The sequence below is a fragment of the Macaca nemestrina genome, chromosome 17 (assembly GCF_043159975.1).
Source record: "Macaca nemestrina isolate mMacNem1 chromosome 17, mMacNem.hap1, whole genome shotgun sequence".
Taxonomy (NCBI): Eukaryota; Metazoa; Chordata; class Mammalia; order Primates; family Cercopithecidae; genus Macaca; species Macaca nemestrina.
Window position 1 is genome coordinate 22,471,148 of NC_092141.1, and position 10,824 is coordinate 22,481,971.

The 10,824-nt window shown below is 39.8% G+C and overlaps 1 pseudogene; it reads right to left on the reverse strand.

Moving 5' to 3' along the window:
• Positions 1 to 4,242: 4,242 nt before the first annotated feature.
• Positions 4,243 to 9,164, reverse strand: LOC139359387 (protein FAM182B-like; annotated as a pseudogene).
• Between the last annotated feature and the right edge of the window lie 1,660 nt (positions 9,165 to 10,824).

Here is a 10,824-nt window from a genome sequence, read left to right on the forward strand (position 1 = left end):
AACCCTAATATGCCTTCTCTTAGGTATTTGAATCTCCAGGTATTTACTCTTCTATCAACATTTATTAAGCTCCTATAGTGTACTAGAGACCATGTTGTAGAGGTGAAAGACAAGACCTTTCAATGAACACATTTATGTTGAAATAATGCACTGTACACTGTAGGTATAAGTCATGGTTTATTCCTATGGATTATCACGACTAAAAGAAAACCAGAAACTTAGACAAAAGGATCAGTGGAATATTCTTTAAGTTTATACATGACATCATTACATTCTAAAATAATATGGATCACATTAGAAAACCTACAAATCGCATTTAGTTTATTTATAATTGCAAACATAGAATTTCTATGAAAATTATAGCACAAGCAGTTAAATTTTAATTTCGGATAGTGAAAATTTTGTAGTTTAAATACATCTAAAATATTGTGCGGGGTATACTTATAATAAACAATTATTTGTTGTTTATATGCTATTGAAATTTACTTGGGCATCTTGAGTTTTCTTGTGTGTTGGTTTTTTGGCTAAATTTGGCCTTGTAAAAATTACAAAGAGTTCTGTTTCAGTGAGAACTCAAAAGAAGGCCGGGCACATTGGCTCACCCCTGTAATCCCAGTACTTTGGGAGGCCGAGGCAGGTGGATTGCTTGAGCCCGGGAGTTCAATACCAGCCTGAGCAACATGGTGAAATTCCATTTCTACCAAAAATACACACACACACACACACACACACACACACACACACACACAAAGAAAATAGCCGGGCATGGTGGTGTGCATCTGTGGTCCCAGTTACATGGAAGGCTAAGGTCAGAGGATTTCTTGAGCCTAGGAAGATGAGGCTGCAGGGAGCCATGGTCGCGCCACCGCACTCCAACCTGGGCAAGAGAGTGAGGCCCTGTCTCAAAACAAACAAACAAATAAACAAACACACAAACAGAAAACTAAAAAGAAACCTAAGTGTGAGAAGTCCTAAACTTCAGCAATTTTTTTTTCTACCACACGCCATATAGTAAATACTTGGGATTCTGGGAGCCACAAACTCTCTGTTGCATATTATTATTAATTTTTAACAATCCTTTTGAAATGTAAAAATAATTCTTAGCAAGGGGCAACATGAAAACAGCATGTTGGCTGAATTTGACCCACCAGTTTACACAGAGGAATGAGCCATATTTAAATAATTAATCGGTAAGTTTTTCAGTCTGATCCTCCAGGCTCTTAGCAGTCTGATGCCAGCTTAATGTCCCTGCCCACCAGCTGTCAGTTGAAAGCCTTCCATTCTGCTTACCTGTTCTTTGAATTCACCTTGCTTTTTTCTCTTGTTAGGTTTCTGTTTTCTGGGTACCTTACTTGTCCTGCTTTACTCTCTACTTCTTGCATTTTAAAATGTGACTCATTTTTCAAGGTTCAGCTCATGTGCAGCCTCTCTGGTGGATTCCCAAAGAGATCCTGGACATTGCACATTTTATTAATATGCTTTAATGGATTATAAATGGATTTAATGGATTATAAATTCTCCAAAAGCAATGAATGCATCTTTCATGCCCTAGAACCTTACTTAGAACCTCGTACCTAGAACATTGCTATGTCCAGAAAAAATACTCATCAATATTTTTATTAAATCCAAGAACACAATTCTTACAGTTGTCTTGATAAATTATTTCCTTTCTTTTTTTTTTCTGAGACAAGGTTTCACTCTGTTGCCCAGCTTTAAGTGCAGTGGGATGTGATCTCAGCTCACTGTAGCCTCAAACTCCTGAGCTCAAGAGATCCTCCCACCTTAACCTCCCAAGTGGCTGTGACTATAGTCACACACCAATACACCTGGCTAATTTTGTTTATTTTTTATACAGACAAGGAATCACTATGCTGCCCAGTATGGTCTTGAACTACTGGACTCAAATGATCCTCCTACTTTGGCCTCCCAAAGCGCTGGGATTACAGGAATCAGCTGCTGTACCTGGACTGATGAATTATTTTTGTTTCAATCATTCTAATATAAAAATTAAATTTAAATAATTTGAATGTTCTTTACCCTGAATGTTTCAGCCTTAACTTCCTTCCTCTTTACTTCATTGACACATGTTAAAAATGATAAGGAGACCTGGATTGGAAATTTTCTCTTGCTGATATAAAATGATACATTCTGAAGTAAGAGTTCTATATCAAAAGAGTATATCGCTAAAAATCCAAATGTCATTGGATAAATATATAGCTTTCTTAAGATTTTCAGTAGCTGGGTGCGGTGGCTCAAGCCTGTAATCCCAGCACTTTGGGAGGCCAAGACGGGTGGATCACGAGGTCAGGAGATCGAGACCATCCTGGCTAACCCGATGAAACCCTGTCTCTACTAAAAAAATACAAAAAAAAAAAACTAGCCGGGCGAGGTGGCGGGCGCCTGTAGTCCCAGTTACTCCGGAGGCTGAGGCAGGAGAATGGCGTGAACCCGGGAGGCGGAGCTTGCAGTGAGCTAGATCTGGCCACTGCACTCCAGCCTGGGCGACAGAGCGAGACTCCGTCTCAAAAAATAAATAAATAAATAAATAAATAAATAAATAAATAAATAAATAAATAAAAAAGATTTTCAGTAAAGGCACCTGGAGTAAATATCATGTTCATTTACTGACAACCTGATTTGTAGAAACTGCATTTGCCTGGCTCAAAACCAACCAATTGCTCCCAGATTTTAAAGATTTCCAATAGTTCATCTCCAAATGTAAAAAACCAAAACACACTTGGCATTAATGTAGCACTCACTGTAGGGTCATATTGGTCATTTATTTCATTTCTTTTTCATTCACTTAGAAGGCCCAGCATTGAGCTTTGCCTCATGTATTCAATAGCTGTTAAAGGGATCAGCTGCTAATCTGCTGCTTGAGTTTTCTAACCACCGTAATGAGAAATGTTAGGTCTAAATACCATCATGCTCATTGCTCACACAAGGATGCTCAGCTATTTTATTCAAAATACAACTCCATTCATCACTCTGAGCAGCGATGTACAGAGAGGAAAAGAAAAGTAAACCAGGCCTCAAGGAATCCATCCAAAATGAGGTAGATATTATAAGGGAGAGAAATCCCCAAATGAAATGAAATGAAATGTTATAGTTGACTTAGAATAGTCTTTAAAACCCATTAATTTTCTTGCATGTTTGATCCAAAGCATTATTTCCAGAGACTGACCCTGAAAGAATTGCTTAAGACCAGGACTCTTGTTCCGGCCTGGATCACACACTGTTGGACATCTATACGTAGTACACCACATTATACATAGCACTGACATGTGTAAACCTGTGTGCATTTACTTTTCTAATACTTGTTCGTCTCTGGCATACCTTATATATATATGTATATATACACACATATATATAACATATATATTACATATATAACATACATACACACAAGTACACACACACAAAGTATATAAGGGCTGGATAGTATAATTGTGCAATAATGTTTTTGGTGAAAGTGGTGGCAAGTGGATTGCTTTGGCGACATGCTGGAATATGCTTCCATTGGCAGAAGTAAGGCTTTCAAAACTCGTTCTCATTTTTCTCTAGCAACTGGGAATATTAATAATTGAAGATGTGTTGGTATAAAAATAATTATAATAATCACAATGAAGTGGTGTTAATTATATCACAAGATATAAGACATATATATTATAAGATGTCATAAAATCTTTGAGATGATTGATACTTAAATGCGGCCCCCTGTGCCGCCCTGGGGCGTCACTCTCCCTGGGTTCTTGGCGGTGCTCGCTCTGCTCCACATGCTCAGCCCAGGCTCCTGCTCACCCGGAGTCGCGCCATGGGAGCGAGGACCTTGCCGCGGCATTAGACAAGGACAATGAGAAGGGGGAGCACATGGAGTCCCTGCGGAGAGGCTGGACTCTGGGCAGGAGCCTTTGCGGGCGGGCGCAGCCTCCTCTGGAAGCCCTGGTCGCTGCCAGGTGCCTGCTGCGCCCTGCGAGCTCCGCGGCGGTGGAGCTAGGCCCGCGCTGCTGGCTCTGGGCCCCGCCTGTGCACCCTCTGCCCTTTGTCCTGCCCATGAGGCCCGGGCCTCAGCTGGCCCGGGGTTCCTGAAGTTAGCTGACGATGGGCTGTCGGCTGAGACTGGGTCGTGGGCCTTGTGCTCTGGCAGCCGCGTCACCATCGCCGGGCCTTCCCGCGGTGCTGCTCGCAATTCGGGATGCCTGGGCTTGCGGTCTGCTGGGTCGCCTGGCGCTGCGAACCCCGTCACCTTCCATCGTGGCCACCACGCTGCCCGCTGGTCAGCCCTGGTCTGCAGCTTTTCTGGGACCCCTCTGGCCCCAAGAAGACGTAACTCACATCAGCTTGTGACACCAGGGCCCAGCTGTTGGTGAGCGAGCGCTGGCGCCGTGGCTCCTGGGCTCCCCTAACCCCGTGGCCCGTGCCGCCTGCACCTCTGCCAGGGCTGCGCTGCGCAAGTGGCTCCAGCCAGCCAGCCCTAGCCCACGAGCGGGACTTTCCTCTCCCCCAGATTATCGCCCTCTGCAGGGATACAGGGCTATGGAGGACGCAGCGGACACCTTCCAAAGTTTGTGGAGACTCTTCCACCACGCCAAAAGTTTCACCATCAGCTGCAATGCCTACTGGGGCGCAGAGACCCCTCCGGCATGTGGACCAGGCAGTGTCTTTGCTGGGCACCCACAGCGCTCACCACCCCACGTGCAGACCCCTACTTCGTGTTCCTCCTCCTCCACGTTCCACATCCAAAGTTCTCTCGTCATTTCTAAGCAGGAGAAATCCAAAGAAACTGAAATTAGAAAGAGAGAGAGAGACAGAGAGAGAGAGAGAGAGAGAGAGAGAGAGAGAGAGAGAGAGATACAGAGCCATGAGCGTATGGAAAGCATAAAACGCCCTAAAGCCAATAACAAATTTGTATTTCTTTTAAACATTCTGCACATCTCCAATGATGAATGATTTATTTATTTATTTATTTATTTATTTTTACCACTGTCAATTCGTAATTATTAACTTCTCCGGCATTAATGAATAGAAATTGAATCACATATGGGAGTATAATTTTTATTGTATGAAGCTTTTCATATTTTAAAAAATAATTGTCCAATTTTTCTCCATGGATTAACAATTAATGGGAAATTTGCAACATTGCTGTGTTAATGTCTCCTGAGATAATTAGATGTGAATAATCTTTTATAAACAGAATTTCCTGGGTGGAATTGCTCATCTTTGGGAGCTCCATAAATAACCATGTCCCAAGAGAACTGTGAATTTGGGAACTGCAAGAACTGAGTCCTGACTCGTCCAGCCTGGAAGCTTTTGGGTGATCAATCACTCTTGCAGGTGACTTCACCGTCTTCTGTTGAAGGGCCAGTGAGAGCCTGGGGGTTTCAACCCGCAAGAGTCTTACCATTTTGGGGTTAGCATTAACAGTGAGGAACAGGCATACTTTTGTGATATTCTCCATATGTAATAAAATAGTTTCCAAAACAAAGCAAAGTGTGAGTGGTGACTATTGAGAGGACCCTTTCTATCTTTGCTGGATTCCCAGAGATTTCTGGGTTTCTTTTGGAGTCAGTAGTATTTCAATGTTAATTCTGAGCTCTTGACACCCACAATATGAGTTGCAGCCAGTGACTAGAGCTGCAGCTTGTTAAACTGATCACTGGTGGTGGAGCCTGTTCGTCCTGCTCACTTCTTAAAAGGTCGGCTTGGTCAGAGGTTAGTGCTTCCCTGCCAGAAATAAGCAGTTAGGAATCAAGTAAAGGAGTCAGCTAAAAGCATCATTACTCAGTAGTGAGGTCATAGCTAGATGGTTGTTGATCTCATTTTCTCTCTGCTGCTGATTTCAAGGCTTTATACCATGTTTTGATGTAACACAGAATGTATGCTATGAAGAACAAATAGTCTGTTAGTTTCTTGGAGCTATACTCCATTATTGGAACTGGGGACAACAATTTGAAGGACATTATTACTTAGACAGTTTAATCTGCCTTTGACTAGAATAAACTTCAAGTTCCAAGGGCTAGGTTCAGTTGTTATGCAAATTTAGATTGTTGCTGTAAAATGTACAAAAAAAAAAAAGGACAGGACTCTTTAGATGAAATAAGAATTTAACTGTATTTGAACCCTGCTGAAGGCCAGACAAGTTTAGGCAAAATACCACAACTGAATATTCTGTGATGAGTCCCTTTAAACTCCAACATATCATCTATGTTGTTCAATATGACACGCACACTGGAAAAGGTTGTGTATTCAGTAGTTGTTGAGTGTCGGGTTCTGTGTATGTCAGTTTATGTCAAGTTTGCTCATTGTGTTCATCAAATATCCCTTTCATGGATTTTATCTGTTGGTTCCGTCCCTTATTGAAGGGAATGTTAAAATCTATATTGTAGATTAGCCTATTTTCCTTTTCGTTGTATCAGTTTCTGTAGTAAATAATTTGAAGGGATATTTTATATTTGTACATATTTAAAATTGGCATACTTTTCTAGTGACTGACATCATAAAATCTATTTTATCTCTAGCAATGTTTCTTGGCTTATGTCTGATCTATCAACAATAACATAGCAAGATGAGCTTTGTGCTGATTAGTGTTTGCAGGGCATGTTTTCCATTGTTTTGCTTGCAAAATGTCTGTATTCTTGTATTCAGATAAATTAATTAAAATGTAAAAAATAAATATATAGTATAAAAACATTAAAAAGTAAATATTCTAAAAATCCAGCCAGAGATGTTTCACTTTTAATTGAAGTGTTTAGGACCACAGCTCTCACACTTGTGTGCTAAGGTGCCCTGAGATACTGTGTTTAACTGACAGCGGCACCAGTGGATAGCTTGTGAGTATGTATATGTGCGTGTGTGTATTTGAGATGGGGGTCTCACTCTGTCCCCCAGGCTGGAGTGCAGTGGTAAGTTCTAGGCCCACTGCAGCCTCTGCCTCCCTGAGTAGCTGGGACTACAGGCATGCACCACCACACCTGGCTAATTTTTGTATTTTTAGTAGAGATGGGGTTTTGCCATGTTGCCCAGGCTGTGTATTTTTGAGGGAAACAAAGCAGCATTTGCTGGAGACCTTAAGAACTACTAGCCTGAAGCAGTTCATAGTTTCAAAAGTAATTAGAAGTACATTTCTTTACCTTTAAGGTGGGTGTTGTTAATTACCACAATAAAAGCAAGTATTGTGCTAAAGTCAGTGTGGAATAGGAAATCAGGTCCAGTGGTTGAGATCCAGTCCGATTTTAAGATCTGAAAAGTTGTGCTGCATGTCCAACAGGCACACACATCGCATTAGCAAGTAATTGTGCTTTTGTAAGAATGAAACAAAAATACTGTATGTGTGTTTTTTGTTTGTTTGTTTGTTTGTTTTTTTGAGACAGAGTCTTGCTCTGTTGCCCAGATTGGAGTGCAGTGGCATGATCTCGGCTCACTGCAAGCTCCCCCTCCCGGGTTCACGCCATTCTCCTGCCTCAGCCTCCCGAGTAACTGGGACTACAGGCGCCCGCCGCTGCGCCCGGCTAATTTTTTTTGTATTTCAGTAGAGACGAGGTTTCACTGTGATCTTAATCTCCTGACCTCGTGATCCACCTGCCTCGGCTTCCCAAAGTGCTGGGATTACAGGTGTGAGCCATCGTGCCCAGTGGTGTGTTATTTTTTATACGTACTTGCAAATCCATCGCCAAAATAAAAATAATGAACATATTCAGCACGGATAAAAGTTGCCCCTTGCACTTTCATAATCCCAAACTTTCTGTACCTTCCTACTTTACACCCTTCCTGGCCATCAACAATCTGTAACTATAAAATAGTTTGCCTCATCTAGACATTTACATAAACAAAGTATAGCATGGACCTGTTTTTGGAGGGGTCTGGCATCTTTCACATAGCATAATTATTTTGAGATTCTGCTATATTGCAGGCATCAATAGGTCATTAATTTTATTATTGAGTAGTATTCTATTGTGAGGTTAGATCACAACTTATGTATCCATTTGCCTGCTGATGGGTTTTTGCATTGCTTCCAGTTTTGGACTTATACAAATACATTTGCAATAAACATTCATGTACATAAGTTCTTATAAATTTGAGTAAATATTAGGAATGTAATAGCTAATAGGTTTAGGCTTAGTTTTAAGACACTGTCACAATGTTTGCCAAAATGGTTGTACCATTTTATATTTTTATCAGCAGTATATGAGAATTCCACACTCTTGCCAACATTTTGTATGGGCCTTCTCTTAAAATTTTAGATATTTTCGTGTTTACAATAGTATTTTATTATAGTTTCATAATGCCTAAAAGTATTTAGTGTCTCTTTATGTACTTGCATGCCATCTGTATATATTTGGTAAAGTGTATGTTCACATTTTTTTTTGCTTCTTCCTTTTTTTTTTCTTTTGCTTATTTTCTCATATTAAATTTTAATAGGTTTTTTATATGCTCTGGAATCAAATCCCTTATTAGATATGAGATTTGCAAGTATTTTCTCCTTGTCTGAGTTTTCTTTTTTGTTCTCATAACACTGTCTTTCAAATAGCAGATGCTCTTAATTTTGATGGGGCCCAATTTATTAATTGTTCTTGTGCATTGTGCTTTTCGGGCTTCATCTAAGAAATTTTTAATTAATTGAATATTACAAAGATTTTTTTCTGTATTTTCATCTAAAAGTTCATAGCTTGTAATACTTTATTTTATGTTTAAGTCAATGTTCCTATAAGTGACAGAGCTTTAACCCAAGTCACTGTCATGCATAGCTGGACCCAGGGGCTTATATGAAATCATCAAGAAATGTTCTTCTTTCTCTTGACAGTTTTCCTTGTGTTTTAACCTCATTTTCTGCCTCTGAAGATGACTTTCTTCTCTTTCTGTAGAGAGAAGTGCTACAAATAACTCACTTTACTTTGTCCTTGCACACCACAGTGGTAGAAAAAGCAAGAGTCCTTCCTGTTGATTCCAAAAGAAAAGTACTGAATCAGTTGCTATGATACAAGAGTAGAGTCTCTGGCCAGAGCTGGGCATCATGCCCACTTCCAGGGCTGGGGCTGGTAGGTTGTGTCAGACCGAATTGGTGCTCATTGAAATATTCCTCAAAGAAAAGAGGGGCTCAAGAGGAGAGTTCCTGAACACCCCACCAAAAAATGGCCACTACATACACACCTACAATTCCCTGCCATTTTATAAGCAACTGTTTGGGTGGAAAATGACTAGAAATTCAGTTGTCATTAACTTTCCTTTTTAATGTCAGTAGAATGAGCCATGCATTTCACATGTTGTGGGTTATGTCCATGATAGTCATTTCTGTATATTAGGTATCAATTTGGAGTATCATCTAGAGAAATACAGTATTTTGTGATGTTATCCTTCAATTAGTATTTTTAGGATAAAGAATTACAGGATGAAAGAAAAGTCTAGGATAGAAATAAAAGAATAGAGAAAATGGAAGCATGGATATACTGCAGAAAATGGCCAAACAGGAAAAGTACTTGTGAAGGTATTGAAGTACATAACTGATATCACATAGACCTCCAGGAAATTACAACTACTGTCATAAGAACAAACTATCCAAATAGTCTTTGCTGATACTGAGTCTTTTCTGCTTGCAAAAGAAGTAAGAATGGTAAGGAATTGGGACATTGTTCAGATAGGCCTCAATGTGTTTATTCATTTACCTGTTGATGGGGTTTGGGAGTATTAATGAAGGATGTTAATAAATAATAATGGGCATGTTAGATAATCATCATCGATTTCTCCATTTGTTCTGAAGAAAATTTTGCCTACCTTCTTTTTTGTCAAGGGATTCACTTTTTAATGTCATGTTTGATTCTATGGCTTACTAAATGTGTAATTGCCTATTCATGGATTCTGAAGAATTTTATAAAATGTATTTGCCAAACACTTTGAAAGCTTAGAACTTTTCCAAGAAAGAAGTTCTTTAGTGCTTTAGTGCTGCCCTGACAAATATGGTAGCCACAGCCATATGCATACTGAACACTTGAAATGTGGCTAGGCTGGACTGAGATGTGCTGTTAGGGTACAATACACACCAGATTTTGAAGAGTTAGTAGGAAATGAAATTAAACATATCTAATTAATAACTTTTATATTGGTTAGATATTGAAATAATATTTTGTATATATTTTACATATAAATATACATTAGTGTGTATGTATATTAATATCTTCATATTAAATACTTATCAATTACAATTGGAAGAATGATGACTTTGTGGTGGAGAAATCTGGCACAAACTTGATCGTGTGCCTCCTGCTGTGATGTCCTAGGAAGAGCATAGCATTATTTCTGTGGTTTTCTTGTGAAAGATACATGACCTAAGTCTGGATGTGGAAAAACATCAGATGGAAAAAGGTGAACACATCCTTCAAAAGGAAATGCTTCTGCTCTTTAAAATTCTTAAGGTTGTGAAAAATAAGGCAAAACTGTTTGAAGATGAAGGAGCTTAAAAGACATGGCAATTAATGCAATGGGAAATCCTGGATTGGATCCCGGATTACAAACTTAAAATAAAAATGTATTTAGGGCACAACTGAGAACATTTGGATGACATTATAGCATCTGTTGATTGGACAGTAGTGCTGGGTGAATGTGGATATCCTGATATGGATGATTATATTCTGGTTATGAGAACCTCGTGTTAGTATCCTTGAGTAGGAGAGGCTACCAATAAAACGGCCATATGATGGCTGGTCTGTGGATACCAGTCAGCCGCTTTTCCCAGCTTCCTTGGCGTTTGCCCAGTGGGTTCATGGACAATGTGACGATGGTAGCAGGAGAAGATGCTACATGTTTCCAATAACATGAACTTCCCTGCACCAG